Source organism: Equus asinus, chromosome 15 (assembly GCF_041296235.1).
Source record: "Equus asinus isolate D_3611 breed Donkey chromosome 15, EquAss-T2T_v2, whole genome shotgun sequence".
In the NCBI taxonomy this organism is placed as follows: Eukaryota; Metazoa; Chordata; class Mammalia; order Perissodactyla; family Equidae; genus Equus; species Equus asinus.
In genome coordinates, this window is record NC_091804.1 from 16,967,368 (window position 1) to 16,982,760 (window position 15,393).

The following is a 15,393-nucleotide window of genomic DNA, read 5'->3' on the forward strand; positions in this document are numbered from 1 at the left end:
AGGGTCTAGGTGTGGCTCTCTTTGTATTTATCTTACTTGGAAGTCATTGAATTTGTTGGATCTGTAATTTTCTTTCTTTCTTTCTTTCTTTTTTTTGGTGGGGAAGATTGGTCCTGAGCTAACATCTGTTGCCAATCTTCCTCTTTTTGCTTGAAGAAGATTGTCACTGAGCTAACATCTGTGCCAATCCTCCTCTATTTGTATGTGGGACACTGCCACAGGATGGTTTGATAAGTGGTGTATAGGTCCGCACCCAAGATACAAACCTGAAAACCCCACACCGCCAAAGTGGAGCACATGAACTCAATCACTATGCCACTGCGCCAGCCTCTGATGATTAATTTTTAATTCAATTTGCAAAGTGTTTGGCCATTGTCTCTTCAAATATTTTTTCTGACCTTTTATCTCTCTCCTCTTCTTCTGAGACTCCAATAAGCATGTGTTGGTATGGTTGCTTGTATCCCATGGGTGTCTGAGGCTCTCCTCATTTTTCCTTATTTTTTTTCTTTCTGTTTTCCAGCTTCAATAATTTCTATTGATTTATCTTCAAATTTGCTGATTCTTTCCTCTGCAACCTCAAGTCTGCTGTAGACACCCTATCATAATTCTTTATTTCAGTTATTTTACTTTTCAACTGCATAATTTCCACGTAGTTATTTTGTAGAATATGTATTAAGATTAATCATTGTTATCATACTGTTTGTTAATTCCTTGAAAGTTACCTTTAGTTGTTTGAATGCATTTACAATAGCTGCTTTGAAGTCTTTGTCTACTGAGTCCAACAACTGGACAGCTCAGAAATAACAGGCATTCACTTTTTTTTCCTGAGCGTGGGTCACAGTTTCTTACTTCTTTGTATATATTGCAATTTTTTGTTGTTGAAAACTAAACACTTTGTTAAAAACAGGACGTTTTAGATAATATACTCATGCAACTCAGAATTTCTATTTTATCTTCTTGGGGGTTATTATTGTTGCTGCTTTTTTGTTTCTTTATTTGTTTAGTAATTTGCTTGAACTAATTCTGTGGAGTTTGCCTCCCCCATGGTGTGTGACCACTAATATCTTTGCTTAGATTTTTCTTTATTCTTGTTTTTATTTGTTGAGTCTGGCTTCCTAGGGGTTGCTCTTGTGCTAGCATAGCTTAGCAGTAAGCCAATAATTGGTCAGAGGTTGTTCTGAAATACCTTGAGCCATTCTACCACTTGAGGTTAGAGCTATGTGTAGACTAGGAAATGCATTTAAAGTTCAGGTGGTTTAAAAGACTGCCCTGACTTCCTTGCTGTGTGTGCAAAGCCTCTCAATCAGCCAGGATAAATATATAGCCAGGGACCTCTCCAGGCTCTCCTCAGTATGTGTACAGCCTTACCATGCACAGCCTTCCAGATAACCAGAGATATCTTGCAGCTTATCAAGGTCAACTATGGCTATCTCATTCCCTGGCTCTCCTTGTTAATTTTGTTTCTCCAATCGGGATCACAGCTTCAGGCTAGTTGCAATGTCAGTCTTCCTTGTTTGTTTGCCACTGAGATCATACTATTTTCAATAACACTCAGAGATGTGATTTTTTTTTTTTTTTTTTTTTTTTTTTGTACTCTGTTCCCAAGTCATCCCCTCCAGCAGTGAAGCTGCTGGTTTTTTAACTTGCCATGCCTTAACAGAATTCTGCACTGCCCCCAATGGGTCTTGGGGATGGGGTGAATGGAAGCATCCCTAGGCTAAAATGCCATAGATTTTCACAGTTCTAACCCAAGGTTCAGTAGATTTAAAAAAAAAAAATAATAATGCTTCTAAATTTGCTTTTATATCTTTGGTGGATTTATTTCAAGGATTCTAAATGAGTGTTTTCACAATTTTGTCCAGTTTTGTCATTTCCTTTTCTGGAGAGGATTTGCTGTGTTCCTCATTTCTATTTGGAAGCCCTGCCCTCTAGAATAAAATTGTGTGTCTTTGGAATCCCAGAAAAGAGATTATTGAGGGGAATAAATCTAGCAAATATCACTTTATTACAAAATAAAAGATAAATCAGCAATTAACTTGGAGTTTGGAAAATCTGAATAGCAGCAACAAGGAACAGTCAAAAAAAGTGTTTTCATCTAGGAATTAAGATGACTGGGTTCTGGTTCTGATGCTGCTGTCTACGAGCTGCAAATCCTAGTGTGTTGCTTCATCTAGCGGATCCTCGCATTCCTTGGCTAGCAGAAAAAACAGCTGGAATTAAATTCCACTTAAGGGTCTTTCTAGGTCTCATATCTGAACTTCTGATGAAAACAGCAAAATGTGACTGAAAGTTCTATAAGGACCGTGGCAATAGTGACAGTAAGGCAAGTCTGCTGCACTAAGACATGCGGAGTCACTTTCCTGGTCACAGCAGCTGGTGAGCATGCACTTGGCTCAACACACACTCAGAGAACGTGAATGTGTCACTAGAGCCAAGCACCCATAGCCCTTTGACGTGCTCATATAATCAAAATGTACAAACAATGGCCCGCTTGCGAATAGAGATAATAACTAGATAACCAGGGCCTAAATATCTGTCCATCTAAAGACAAGGTTTCCAGTCTCTGCTCCCCACTTAGTAACTGTGGGTAAGAATCCCTAACCATTCTAGCCCTCAAGTTCCTCATCTGAAAAATGAGTATACAATCATTTATTACTTTGACAGCTAAGAGGATTAAAACAGATGTGGCATTTCAAGTTCACAGCACAGAGTGTGGCACATAAATGCTCTATACATGGTAGTATTATAATCATTTCATATCTCCAGGGATGACCTATGGGTTGGCAATGGAGGCGGCCGTGTGTATGAAGGTGGGAATCCACACCAGATCTCTCTCCCCTTTACTAGATTGATGCTAGGATAAGCCATGCTAAGAAAGCCCTCCTTAAAACAAATATCAGTGCCCCTTATAGCCTCACGGCCCTCTGATGTGGAATTGGGAAAGTGCAATAGGATGATGTGGGAGGGGAAGTTGGAAAGATAAGAAAGGAGGGTACTAAACAGAAGGCCGCAGAGGGCCACTGATTTGCTTTGGGTGGTGGAAGAAACAAGGTGAGAGCAAGTGAGTGTGGCAAGCAGCAGACAGGGAGCACAGAAGACTGATTCCGCCTGAGGCCACCTCACAGATCCCATTTCAGGAATCCAAGGGCTTCTCCTTTCCCTCTTTCACAACAACCCCAAGCATCTGTATATCTCTATGACTCACTGCTCTCTCTTCTCTATCAGCAAAACATGCAGTTTCACTCCTCCACCTTGCCTCCCAAATTGGTCCCAAGCCCAGAGATTTCCCAAAACTGTGTCTTATTTATCCCCCTTGGCAGGCGGCACTAAGGGTGCTCTCCAGGCTGACGTGTTGCTGGCCAAGTTTACCCACTCTGGTGTATGTTGTTTTCTGACATATGGGCCTTTCTACCAAGGCTCTAGGAAATAGCCTCTCCAAGTGAATCAGTTGGGATGTTAGAAGATATACTGGCTCCTGTAACTGACAAAGCCCAGGGGTAGGGCGGGGAGCAGGCATGGTTCAATCAGATTTCTACTCCTTGTTCCCATGATACTCTCACCTCTGCTCATCCTCATCTTCACTGTGAGGCTGCAGCACTTCAAGAATCATTCCTAGAGCACATAGCAGACGGAGGGATAGAGCGACTACTCCTTCTGACTCTCTGGAAAAAAAGAACTTCCTTTACCAGCGTCTGCTTGAAAACACACCCATTTCTGAGCCAATTTCTGTGGTCAGAGGAATGCCATACACTTGTTGGCGATAGCCAGGGTTCTTACACTGACCCTTGGCAAACTTTTCAGACTTTCACGTCCACATGAACCCTCTGGGAATCTTGTTAAAATGCAGATTCTGAATCAGGAGATTTGGAGTGGAGTCTGAGATTCTGCATTACTAGCATCCCAGGTAACACGGACAGTCTGCACTTCGAGTACAAAGGAACAGTGGCTATATGGACTAGATGTGGAAGGGCTATAAGCTTCCTGAAAACGGTGACTTAGTTTTTATTCACCATTGAATTCCAAGCACCTGTAATACCACCCGGTACATAACAGCTATCCTACAAATTTTTGCGAATTTTTGAAGAATTATCTTCCAAAAAATTGGGAAATTGATGGATAGTCAGGTAACATCTTTCTAATCCATTATCCTTCTCCGGGAACAACGGTCAACCTTTGAGCCTTTCCAGTATTATTTGAAACACTCAGTAGATTCTGATAGCTAAAAGTGAATCAGTGAATCAACACTTGCACTTTGAAGCTGGGAAGTTACAGAAGTCTCCTTCTCTTGGGAACATTGGTTAAGAGATCAGCTCAATCCCCCTGCTGAGACATCAATATTTAGACATGGGGATCTTCTTTCTAGGTGCACAAAATTTTGCAATTAGAAGTACTGTATACAATATTACTGAATGTTTGAACCTCAAAGTAAACTTCATTATTCTTTGCAAACTTTTTAGCTCACCTTCTCACATGGGACAAGGTTAAGTGGCACGTGAAAAAAATTAAAAGGACACAAAGCATCTAAATTCAAACTGAGATACAGAAGTGAATGCTGCAATGAGACACTCTTTTGTTAACACAAAATCCTCTGATTCATTAGAAAACATAAGTGCATGTGATTTTTTTAGATGTGAAAGAACTTGGAATTGTTTCTAAGAAGTTTTTCTGAAAGATTTTTACATCTTTCTAAGTGTGTCTTACTGTTCACAGCAGTCAGAGTGGTTCTGTGTTCTGGAGAGGGAATGGACACACCCGGATAGACGCCTTCCTGAATTTCATACCTTCACCCAGAATGATGGATCTTGAGAGAAACCGTTATCACCAAATGAAAGACTTCAAATGGAAGATAATAAAACATAAAACAAAACAAAAAAGCACTCAGACTTGTGCCTCCTGGCACTTGCCAACTCTGATACCCTAATGAAGCAACTTTTCTGGAGTTAGAGAGAACGACAACCATCCTCACAGCAATCAATGCCAACGTTAACTCTCCAAGGACTCCTCTCTCATTTGCCTGCTGGGTAGCAGGTCTCAGATGACTGACAGAGGCCCCGTCTGCTCCTGTGAAAGGATTAATCCTCAATCCTCATTTCCTCCTCTCCTTTCCCTTATCAGGGGGAAATGCATTTATCCCTTCTGGCCTGATTTCTGGAGGTGACAATTGGCCCCAAGGAAATGACCGCAAACTTGTAACTGAAATTTCTCAGCTGCCAATAAACTCCAAGCCTGCCTCCTGCCAAGCTCACAGGACAGAAGTTTCCTCTTTGGCCAGGCAGTTTATGTGTGGCTGTCATTCTTCATAAGAGGAGGATACCTGGGGAAAAGAAAACAGAAAGCAGGACACAGAGAGCATCATCAATTCTTCCTTTCCCTAAGCAGAAAATGTTCTATGCCTTAAACTGAGGAATTGTAGGGAGCAAGACTTACTGATTTCCTGGCAGTGAAAGTAACAAAAGAGCGTCTGCACTACCTGAGACAACTTTGAAAGCACCAACGGAGCCAGGTGTACAACTGAGGGGCTGCAACACACCATGGGAAACTTAGAAGAAAAATTTTTGCAACTAAAATGTCTACAAAAGCCTAGAGGTTGCTGCCTTCAAAGAGACATTTTTCCCATCAAGCTCTGAGGGAACACCAAGGGACAGGATCGAAGACAGAGGCACTCCAGGAGATTCCTGAACAGCAGGTAGCTGAGGTGGAACCCCAAATCCCTAGGTAAAACCAGACTGTCATAACCCTTGACTCTTCCTGGAAGCAAAGAGAATTTTCCATAGGAATGACTATACCCTTACCTCATTCTACCCTGCCAACCGCCCTCTGCTGTGCCCCCATGTCCTTTTTAAGAACATACACAGTTTTGCCCACCCTCTCTCCCTGGAATATATGCCAGGGCCGAACCCCGAAGAACTGGATGAACCAAAATGGCCACAAAAGGATCAAGTGGATAGGCCAGCTCCCTTGTTCCTAAAAGGTCTTTCCTGTCTCCCATCCCCTCTTGATTTTAGAATCAGCAAGTTTTGAAGAGTGGTGTTAGTGATCGAAACCAAAATAGGGAAGGAGGGTCTGTGAATGCTCTATCTATTCGGAAACATATTAGAATGAGGAAAATTTGCTTGGGGAAGTTAATTCTCTGAGCTCATCATTGCCTTTGCAATTCTGGAAACCTTTCAAGGACTCTAGACAATGGGTTTTAAGAGAGCAGTCTAAAATCATTTTTTTTATTTGGAAATACAAAGCCATCTAGAGAAGTCATAGGACCAAAAGTGTTCACATGAAAATTTTACAAACTTTCATCACTGTGGCGTGATGAGGCATTTTCCCCATCCTTCCCATTGCTATGCAAATCTTTAACCAAGGAAGTGGCAGTGATTACTAAACGCGTACCCTACCACCAATGTTTCAGGACACAGTATAAATAAATGAAGTCATTCATTTACAAGACAGGACATAAACGAGGAACTATGAAGATCATATAGTCAATTTGTGGAAATTAACATTTCAAAGTTCAATAAAATCCTCCTGAAAAGTCCTAGTTTTGTAATTCTAAACAGTTGCTGCTTCCAAGCCAAAAAGTAATCCTTTAGTCCTCTCTTTGGTACCTATTCCTTCCTCCCCCAGGCCCAGCACCTCTACTCCCAGTTTTTTCCTTTCTAATAAACATAGAAAGAAAAAGGAAAAGCAAAATAATAACTGCTTAAAATTCCAAGGTTTTACTTCAGACCAAGGCCACATTTCTAAGCAACTTTGATCAGGGAAATTACCCCTAAGTGTCTCAATTTTTCCCTCTGGAAAATTGAAATAATTTATCACCTTTGATCTGCAAATTTGTAAGGGCATTTAGAGATTGAATGAAACCTACCTGCTGGGCTTTCTATTTCTAGGAAGATGGGGTAGACAGACTTTTCCCTATGCCTCCTGCTAAGTTCAATTAAAAACCCTGGACATTATATATAAAACAAACATAAAAAGATGTGAGAGGTGATAAGAGAAAGGCAGGCGAGCTAGGGATCTTGGGACCTGAAGAACATAGACGGTGAGCTCCTCGGAGTTTCTTTTTCACTTCTTGTATTCCAGTCTGGATACTAGAGAAATGGCACCCCAACAACAACGTCAGAGACCAAAAAAGAAAAAAAAAACACAAAGGAAAATCAGCTCTCCTTGGCCAAAGGACAAGCAGAAGGGTAGCCTAGAAAGAAAAAATTTGAGATAATAACCAGTCTACCCCAGCCAAACAATGCAGAAAAAACTGCAGCCCAATCCTTACTTCTTCCAGCAAAAGCCACGTGCAGAGCCTAGCATCCATCCCTGGCAGGTTGAAACAAGGCTCTCCCCCTCCCCCTCCCCCAGGGTCTGTCAGAGGAGGTCTGATGGAGAGTCAGGATCTTCACCAGTATTCAGTGGTAACAAGAACGACCCAAACCACAGTGCCAGTGGAAGCCAGAAGGGGACCCTGAAATCCCACCCCCTCCAGCAGTAACAAAGAGCCTCTCACCCGCTGGGTGTCAATGGAGGCAGAATGGAGACCCTGGTCTTCCATCCCCATCTGGCAGTAAGGAGGGGGCACCCTCTCACTTCGACCACCAAATCAGTGTGAGAGGAGGCCTGCTCAAGCACAGCATTTAAATAAGATCTACAATCTTATAATACCCAAACTGTCCAAGTTTCACTTAAAAAATCACTTTATTATACCAAGGACCAGGAAGAAACTCAAACTAAATGAGAAAAGATAATCATCAGACACTGCCTCAAGATGATACAGATGTTAAAATTATGTGACAAGGATTTTACAGCAGCCATCATAAAACTGCTCCAATGAACAATTATAAACATATCTGAAATAAATGAATAAATAGAAAGAGACATGATGTGGTCCATATAGAAGTTGAAATATAATGTACACATGAAGTTTATATAACGTTATAAACAAATGTTAACTCAACCAAAAAAGAAAGAAAGAAAGAAATTATTCCATCTAAACAACAGAGAGAAAACACACTGAAAAAAATGAAGAGAGTCTCAGGGACATGTGGAACTTAAAAGATCTTGTCATCAAAGTCCTAGAAGGGAAGGAGAAAGAAGATGAGGCTGAAAAAGTATTCAAAGAAATAATAGCCAAATATTTCCTAAATTTGCTCCAAACAGAGGGGTGGGGATGAACAGATTCAAGAAGCTGAGCAAACCTCAAATAAACAAACAAAAAGCCCAAGAAATCCATCTTAAAACACAGGGTAGTCAAACTTCTGAAAACTAAAGACAAAGACAGTCTTGAAGGCAGCCAGAGAGAAAGGACACATTGCTGATAGGGGAAAAAACAAACCAAATGGCAGCGTGTTTCTTACCAGAAACCACAGAAACCAGAAGGAAGGGACACAATGTTTTGTAAGTGCTGAAGGAAAAAAACCATCACCCCGGAATCCTATACCCAGTGAAACTACCCTTCAAGAACAAAGGGGAAACCAAGACATTCTCAGGTGAAGAAAACCTAAGAGAATTTGTTGCCACTTGACCTACCTTAAAAGAAGACCTGAACAATAGCATACCACTCACTGGGGATGAGCTGAGCACTGCCCTGGCCACCCGGCTCTAAGATGGTGGAGGCACTGCCATGGCTGCTGCTGCAGCTGAGCTCTCCCTCCTTCTGCTCCTGCAGCTGCCACCTCCCCAGGTGCACGTGCATCCAGTCTTCTCCGACCCCACTGCTGTCAACAGAAGGGAAATGATTTAAGAAGGACTCTTGGAACATCAGTAAGGAAGAAAGTCCACAGAAAGAGTGAATATATGGCTTAAGCACAATAGACTTCTTCTCTTGTTTTTTCTAAATTATGTTTGATGATTGAAGCAAAAATTATACCATTGTCTTATGTGGTTGCCAATTAATGTAGAGGAAATGTTTAAAACATCTGTACTATAATTGGGGTTGAGTAAAAAGACGTAAAAGGAGGTAAGATTTCTTCACTTTAGTCTCTCCATTTTAGTATATATGTATATACACTAAAAATGCTTTACAAAGAGATGCACTATTAAAAAAAGAAACTATAGATAAATCAAAATAGGATTCTAAAAGATGTTCAAGTAAGACAGGCAGGAAAAAGAAAACAAAAATAAAAGGCAGTGAGCACAAACATAAATAATAAAATGGCAGACTTAAATTATCAGTAATGTATTACATGTCATTAAAAAGACATTGGAGCAATTAAAAGACAGAGTTTGGCAGAGTGGATTAAGAAACATGATCCAATCGTAGGCTGCCTACAAGAGAGTAACTTCAGATATAATGATTTAGGAGGGTTGAAAGTAAAACAATAGAAAAAGATACATGAGGCAGTATATTTTATGCATATGATATATATGTGAAGCAAACCCTGATAGAACTGAAAGGAAAAATGACAAATCCACAATTATAGTTGAATACTTCAACACCCTTCTCTCAACAGTTGACAGAATAACTAGGTAGAAAGTCAGCAAGGATATAAAAGAATTCAACAACACCATCAACCAACAAGGGCTAAAGAAATTTACAGAACACTCCACACAACAGCAGAATTCACATTCTCTTCAAGCACACATATAACGTAGACAGGAGAGAATAAACCTTGGCTATTAGAACAAATGCTAAAAAATTTAAAAGATTTGAAATCATATAGAAATATTCTCCAACCACAATGCAATCAAACTAGAAATCAATAGCAGAAAGGCAAAAGGAAAATATTCAAACATTTGGAAACTAAACAGTACACTTCTAAATAATCCACGGGTCAAAGAGAAAATCTCGTTGAGAAACAAATGAAAATAAAACATATCAAAATTTGTGAGACATAGATAAAGCAGTGTTGAGAGGAAATTTGTAGCACATGAAGAAAGAGGAAAAGTCTCATATCAATATACTAAGCTCTTACCTCAGGAACGTAGAAAATGCAGAGCAAAAACAAACCCAAATAAGCAGAAGGAAGGAAATAACAAAGAGCAGAAGTTACTGAAGTTGAAAAAGATAGAGAAAATCAATGAATGAACAAAAAGTTTGGTTCTTTGAAAAGATCAATAAAATCTACAAACCTCTAGCAAGATTGACACAGAAAAAAAAGAGAAGACACAATTAATAACATCTGGGATGAAACAGAAGATGTCACTACAGACCCTGCAGACATCAAAAGGATAAGAAAGGAATATTATAAACAACTCTACACATAAATTTGAAAACAAAAAAATGGACCAATTCTTTGAGAAGTGCAAACTATCATAAATCACCCCATATGTAAAAGATAATTTGAATAATCCTATTATTATTTTAAAAAATTGAAATTGAATTCATAATTAAAAACCTCTCCAGAAAAGAAATCTTTAGTCCAGATGGATGCACTGAAGAAGTGTACCTAATTCTCAAAGAATTAATGTCAATTTTATACAGTCTCTTCTAGAAAATTCAAGAGAAGGGAACACTTCTTAACTCATTCAATAAAGCTAGTATTACCCTCATAAAAAAAACAGACAAAAAATAGTGCCAAAAAAATAAGAAGAAAACTGCAGAATATCCTTCATGAATATGGATGCACAAATCCCCAGTAATAAATTAACACATAGAATTCAGCAATGTATAAAAAGTATACCATGACCAAGTAGGGATTATTCCAGTGATGCAAGGCTGGCTGAATATTTGAAAATCAATGTAATCTACCACATTAGCAGAGAAAAGAAGAAAAATCATAGCATCACAGCAATTGAAGCATAAAATGTATTTTTCATGCATATTAAAAACTCTCGAAATACAGGAATAGAGGGGAATTTCTTCAACTCGATAAGGAAACATCTTTTTAAAAATACCTACAGCTAACATCCTATCTAGCGGTGAAAGGAATTCAAGATAAGGGAAACATTCATATGAAACAGGCTGTCGGACAGTCAGTCAACATCATTGAGAAGATCAGCTCCAGTAGAGACACGAGTGGGAGCGAGGAGGGGCAAGGTGGGAGAAATGCCCCTCCTCCTTTTTCTTCTTTTTTTAAATAAAGCAATAGTGTATCTTCTGTTTCAGAGGGGAAAAATGTATTCCACCCAGTGAATGTTTTAAGTTCCTAAAAAGTAAATAACTGTTTCAGCCTTTCAAATTGCATCTGAAATTATCAATGAGTCATGAGAAAAATGCTAACATCAAAATTAAAATCAAATGAATCACTGTTTCTGGCTGCAAAGCAGAAGTACTTTTCTCTGTCCTTACACTCTGCGGAAGGCCAATTGACTGCCAGCTCCCTCCCACACCACCCCACCACTACCCGCTGGAGCGGCCCTTCTCTCCAGCATCCCAGAGGCTCGGTTATGGATGAGAGGAGAGCAATTTCTCCCCAGCTGTGTGCATTTTCCACGAGGGAAGTCAGTGAAATTACTCCTCTCTCCAAACAGTCCCATCACCATGGAATAGGGAAATCACAATAGGATCTTGTTCCTTGTCCAAGTTGACATCTCAGAGGAGACCTTCAGCATAGTTTCAGTTGGGTTCAACAAACCCTCAGGTTTGTGATGACATAGGACCAAATTCCTTTCCCTTTGTATCAACTCAGGTTGGCTTCCCAGGTACTCTTTCCCTAATGCATTTTCTTATCTCCACAGAAGGTCCTGAGACCCAGAGGAAGGGAGAGACAGACAGACAGAAAGAGAGCTGAATGCAAAATAGAAATATAGGAAAATTCTAATTGGTTTTTTGAGGATTAGGTAAGTGATGGGGACAAGATTAAAGGTACCAATTTCTACTCCTACCAAACAAGGACCACCATTTATTTATTTAATTTTTTTTTCTGCTTTATTTCCCAACCCCCCCCGATACACAGTTGTATATCTTAGTTGCAGGTCCTTCTAGTTGTGAGGACCACCATTTAACTTACCTCATCACTGGAGCTTTGTGGGTCCCAACTCCTAGACAGGAGCCCTCCATAAAGTTGTGTTTTGACAATAGCTGCTATGTAGAGAAGTTCTTATTTCTATCCCACTGGGGCTGAAACACCACTATCCCCCTGAACTTCCTAGAAATGGTATATAATACATGGACTTGTCCCTCATCCTGAAAGTTTCCTTAATTAACTTCCTTAAGATCAACAGCAGTGTTACAGTTTTCAATGTGCTAACTTTAATAGTTCTTGGAAAGGGAGCGCCTTGAGACACCGCCCACCATTCTCTGAGAATGCACCTGTATTTTAGGACTGTCTGGCACACCCTCTCTGCGCCTTCACGCCATGTTCTTAAAAGCACCTTCGTGAACTGGTGAGTCCACCAAGGGGTGAGGTTAAAATAAGGTACAAAAGGGACCCTCCTCCTGACATCCAGAACTCAACCTGGCCCTGTCAGTGAAAGTGATCTTCAGGCATGAACGGTGCTCACAAAAGAGAGAGAGGATCTGGAATTTACTTATATGTTACCTAATCTGACAATCTCCCAGAGATGTATTTCCCCAACAAGGCAGGAATATATTTTCCTTTGGGTTGCTATTGTTGATAAGAGGATTCCAGAATTCTTAGCCTTCGGCTCTCTTTCAGCCAAGAGTTGTTCTTCTTTCTCCATGGTTCAATAAAAAGGGAGCCCTCAAACGTAACTACTGAGCCCTTCTCTATAAGGGAGAAGGCTCCGTAGCCTCACCAAGGAAGAGTTATTGTGCCCTGATAGTACTGATAGCATTTAAAGATCACGACTTTGCTCATGAAAGCTGCATTGATCTCACGCATGTATACATTTTTTAACCACAGACAATCCCTACCTTGTCCCATTCTCCCCATTTTCTTCTATTCAGCCAAGCTATCTTCAGGCAGTAAATACATACTGAATCCTATGAGATGAGAAAATATTGGAATATTCTCCTGGGCCTATTCTCCCATTTCTATTTGGCTCACCTATTGATTGTCATGAGGTTTGCCGTCTGATTCGTTTCCGGGCCTTGGTGTTTCAGCATCATTATTGTCGTGCCTTATCATATTGACAATACTAATGAGCTGGTGAGGACTGTAGGCTTACTGGTTAAACCATGTGACTTAGCAATTTTTAGGTCAGTCGTAAGGTTTCTTTACAGGGGAACATTTTGTCAAATTTATACGTGCAGGCCAGATGGGCTTCAGAAGATCCTAATTTCCAAGACAGTCTATGATGAACAAATTTCAGGGCTCCCCGTTTGATCCCCATGCCAGGAAATCCTGCCTGTGGAAGCATCAGTAAAGTGGATCAAGTTTTCCATGGATTTGACTGAATTCCAGCCTGGGGAACCCTGCGAAGAGGAGAGACAGAGGCAGCAGCTCAGAGGAGGAACCGGGGAAAGGGCAGACCCGGAGTGAGAAGGCATGTCGGCTACAAATCGTGTACACATGCAAGAAGAACTTGTGAACACACGTCTGACTTGGCAGATGTATAAAGATCATGTATTCATAACACGCTCCTCAAACATCTTACTGAAATGAGCAATTTAAATGACTTTGATTTAAAAATGAGGCTTTCAAGATTTTTTTTTTTTAACCTTTCCAATACTATCTACCGAAAAAGCAAATGCAGCTCCCTGGGAGACAGCGTTCTCCGCAGACTGAAGTCTTGTGTTTTTGATTGTTGCCTCCAAAAGCAATCTTTTCTCTCCATTTTTGCCCTGCAACAATCGAAGCAGCTGGGAGCTGGAGCTCAACTTTATTAGTGATTTAAAACACACCCTTGGAAACTAAGCTGGCTTTTTTTGTCCATCCAGGTGGGAAGCATGTTCCAGCAAATGGGAACAACACTTAAGAAAGTTCTCAAACAGATAATGCCCTGAGAGCTCCACTTCAAAAACTCTTCTACCAGTCATCTACCCAACAAAGGCCAGGGTCACCTGTGAGAAACTAAGCTTCCATATAAAGACAAAGATAAAATAGTTCAGCTGCCAAGATTCGACATCTTTAAAAATGCCTTTTCAATCTTTAACTTTTGTCTGCTCGGTTGTCTAGCAACCAAGTGCAGAAAAGACACTCCACCCAAAACAAAGCGAAACAATACAGACACTTCGCTGCAGGAGTGTGTGTGCGTGTGTGCTAAGATTCTCAGCGTGCAAGGATAGAAACTCGCCTTTACACAATTAAAACAGAAAAGGTCCCCATCGTAGATGGCAGGGAAGGAAGTCCGGAGTGAGTAAAAAGCAACTTGAAAATGCATAATGCGGGCTGAGGGTATAGTTTCCACACACCGGGCTAAAGCAAGGTTTACACTCTTAAGTAATAAAAACAAACCATTAAGCTCAGCCCAGCACTGTCAGGAAGTATAAAACAGTTCTTGAAACTTTGCAGTTACTATACAAAAGCTTTTCATAAACTCTGTTTCCTGATCTTCATTAAACGTTCACATCACGTTGCCATGGGGCAATTAGCTTGCCTCCTGAAATCAATAAAAAATCAACAATTTGGAAATAGTTGTACAGTAAAATAGTTCAATAATTATTCTCTCATAGTGTTGTGGCCAAGCAGTTCCAGTGTAAATGCAGTCCAGATGAGATCCTGCTCCTTACGAGGGAAGCTTGAAGCAAATCGCTGCTTTGCAGAGAGATCTCCTTGTCAGAACCCGCTGCAGCTAGGGGGCAGGGGGGCCCAGGGCGCGGGGCGGACGCAGGCTTCAAGTGGTGCTCAAGGCAGGGTCTGGCGTCCTGCTTAAGCACCTCAGAGGGACTCGATTCAAAAGTTAGAGACCTAAACGAAATGATGAACCCAACAGATAAAAAATTAGGCGCCCCACACTCAGCATTTGGATCCCAGACAGGAAGAAATCAAATTTTTTTTCCCTGGGGTATATATATATATATCTTCAAGGGAAAATATATGTATGTGTATATATATATATGTGTGTGTGTGTTTGTGTATATATATATATGTGTCTATATTATATATAAAAATATAAGGGGTGTGTTTCAGATTATGAATTCACTCACTCCGGCATTTCTTCAACAAATATTCAAATCTGAGTTGCTTGTAAGCAACCTTCATAGTGCTATCCTAAAAAGTAAAATCGGGCACTAAACGGATGACCCTCCTAGGACATTTTGCTAAAAAAGAGTGGTGCCAACACCAAGCTCTTTCTTTGCCGGCCCCCTTTGCAGAGGGAAACCAATCCTCCGGGCTTTTTCTGGCCTGAGCCCTTTCTCCCCAGCCCCTCCATCAAAGCCAACCTCAGCCTCACCAATTCCGATATCCATTAAGTCAACCTGCAAACAGCAGCTTGGGCAGCTTTCTATCACCCTCTGGGCTCAATGGTGTTGTACACTGAACTGTCTTAGAACTTTAAAAAAAAACCTCAAGCATCATTTTTAGTATAAACAAATGCTGCAAATGTATGACATCTATTTGCTGCCTTCAAAGGGAAAACTTGTAACTCAGACGCTTGGCACTAAGATCACACGGGCTCAACTCC

The 15,393-nt window shown here is 40.6% G+C and overlaps 1 long non-coding RNA gene across 1 annotated transcript; it reads right to left on the reverse strand.

Moving 5' to 3' along the window:
• Positions 1-804: 804 nt before the first annotated feature.
• LOC139040307 (uncharacterized) lies at positions 805-12,088 on the reverse strand. Its single transcript, XR_011494567.1, has 3 exons — positions 11,874-12,088; positions 8,512-8,699; positions 805-7,186 (listed from the first exon to the last, which is right to left on the reverse strand). It is a non-coding gene; the product is annotated as an uncharacterized lncRNA (long non-coding RNA).
• Between the last annotated feature and the right edge of the window lie 3,305 nt (positions 12,089-15,393).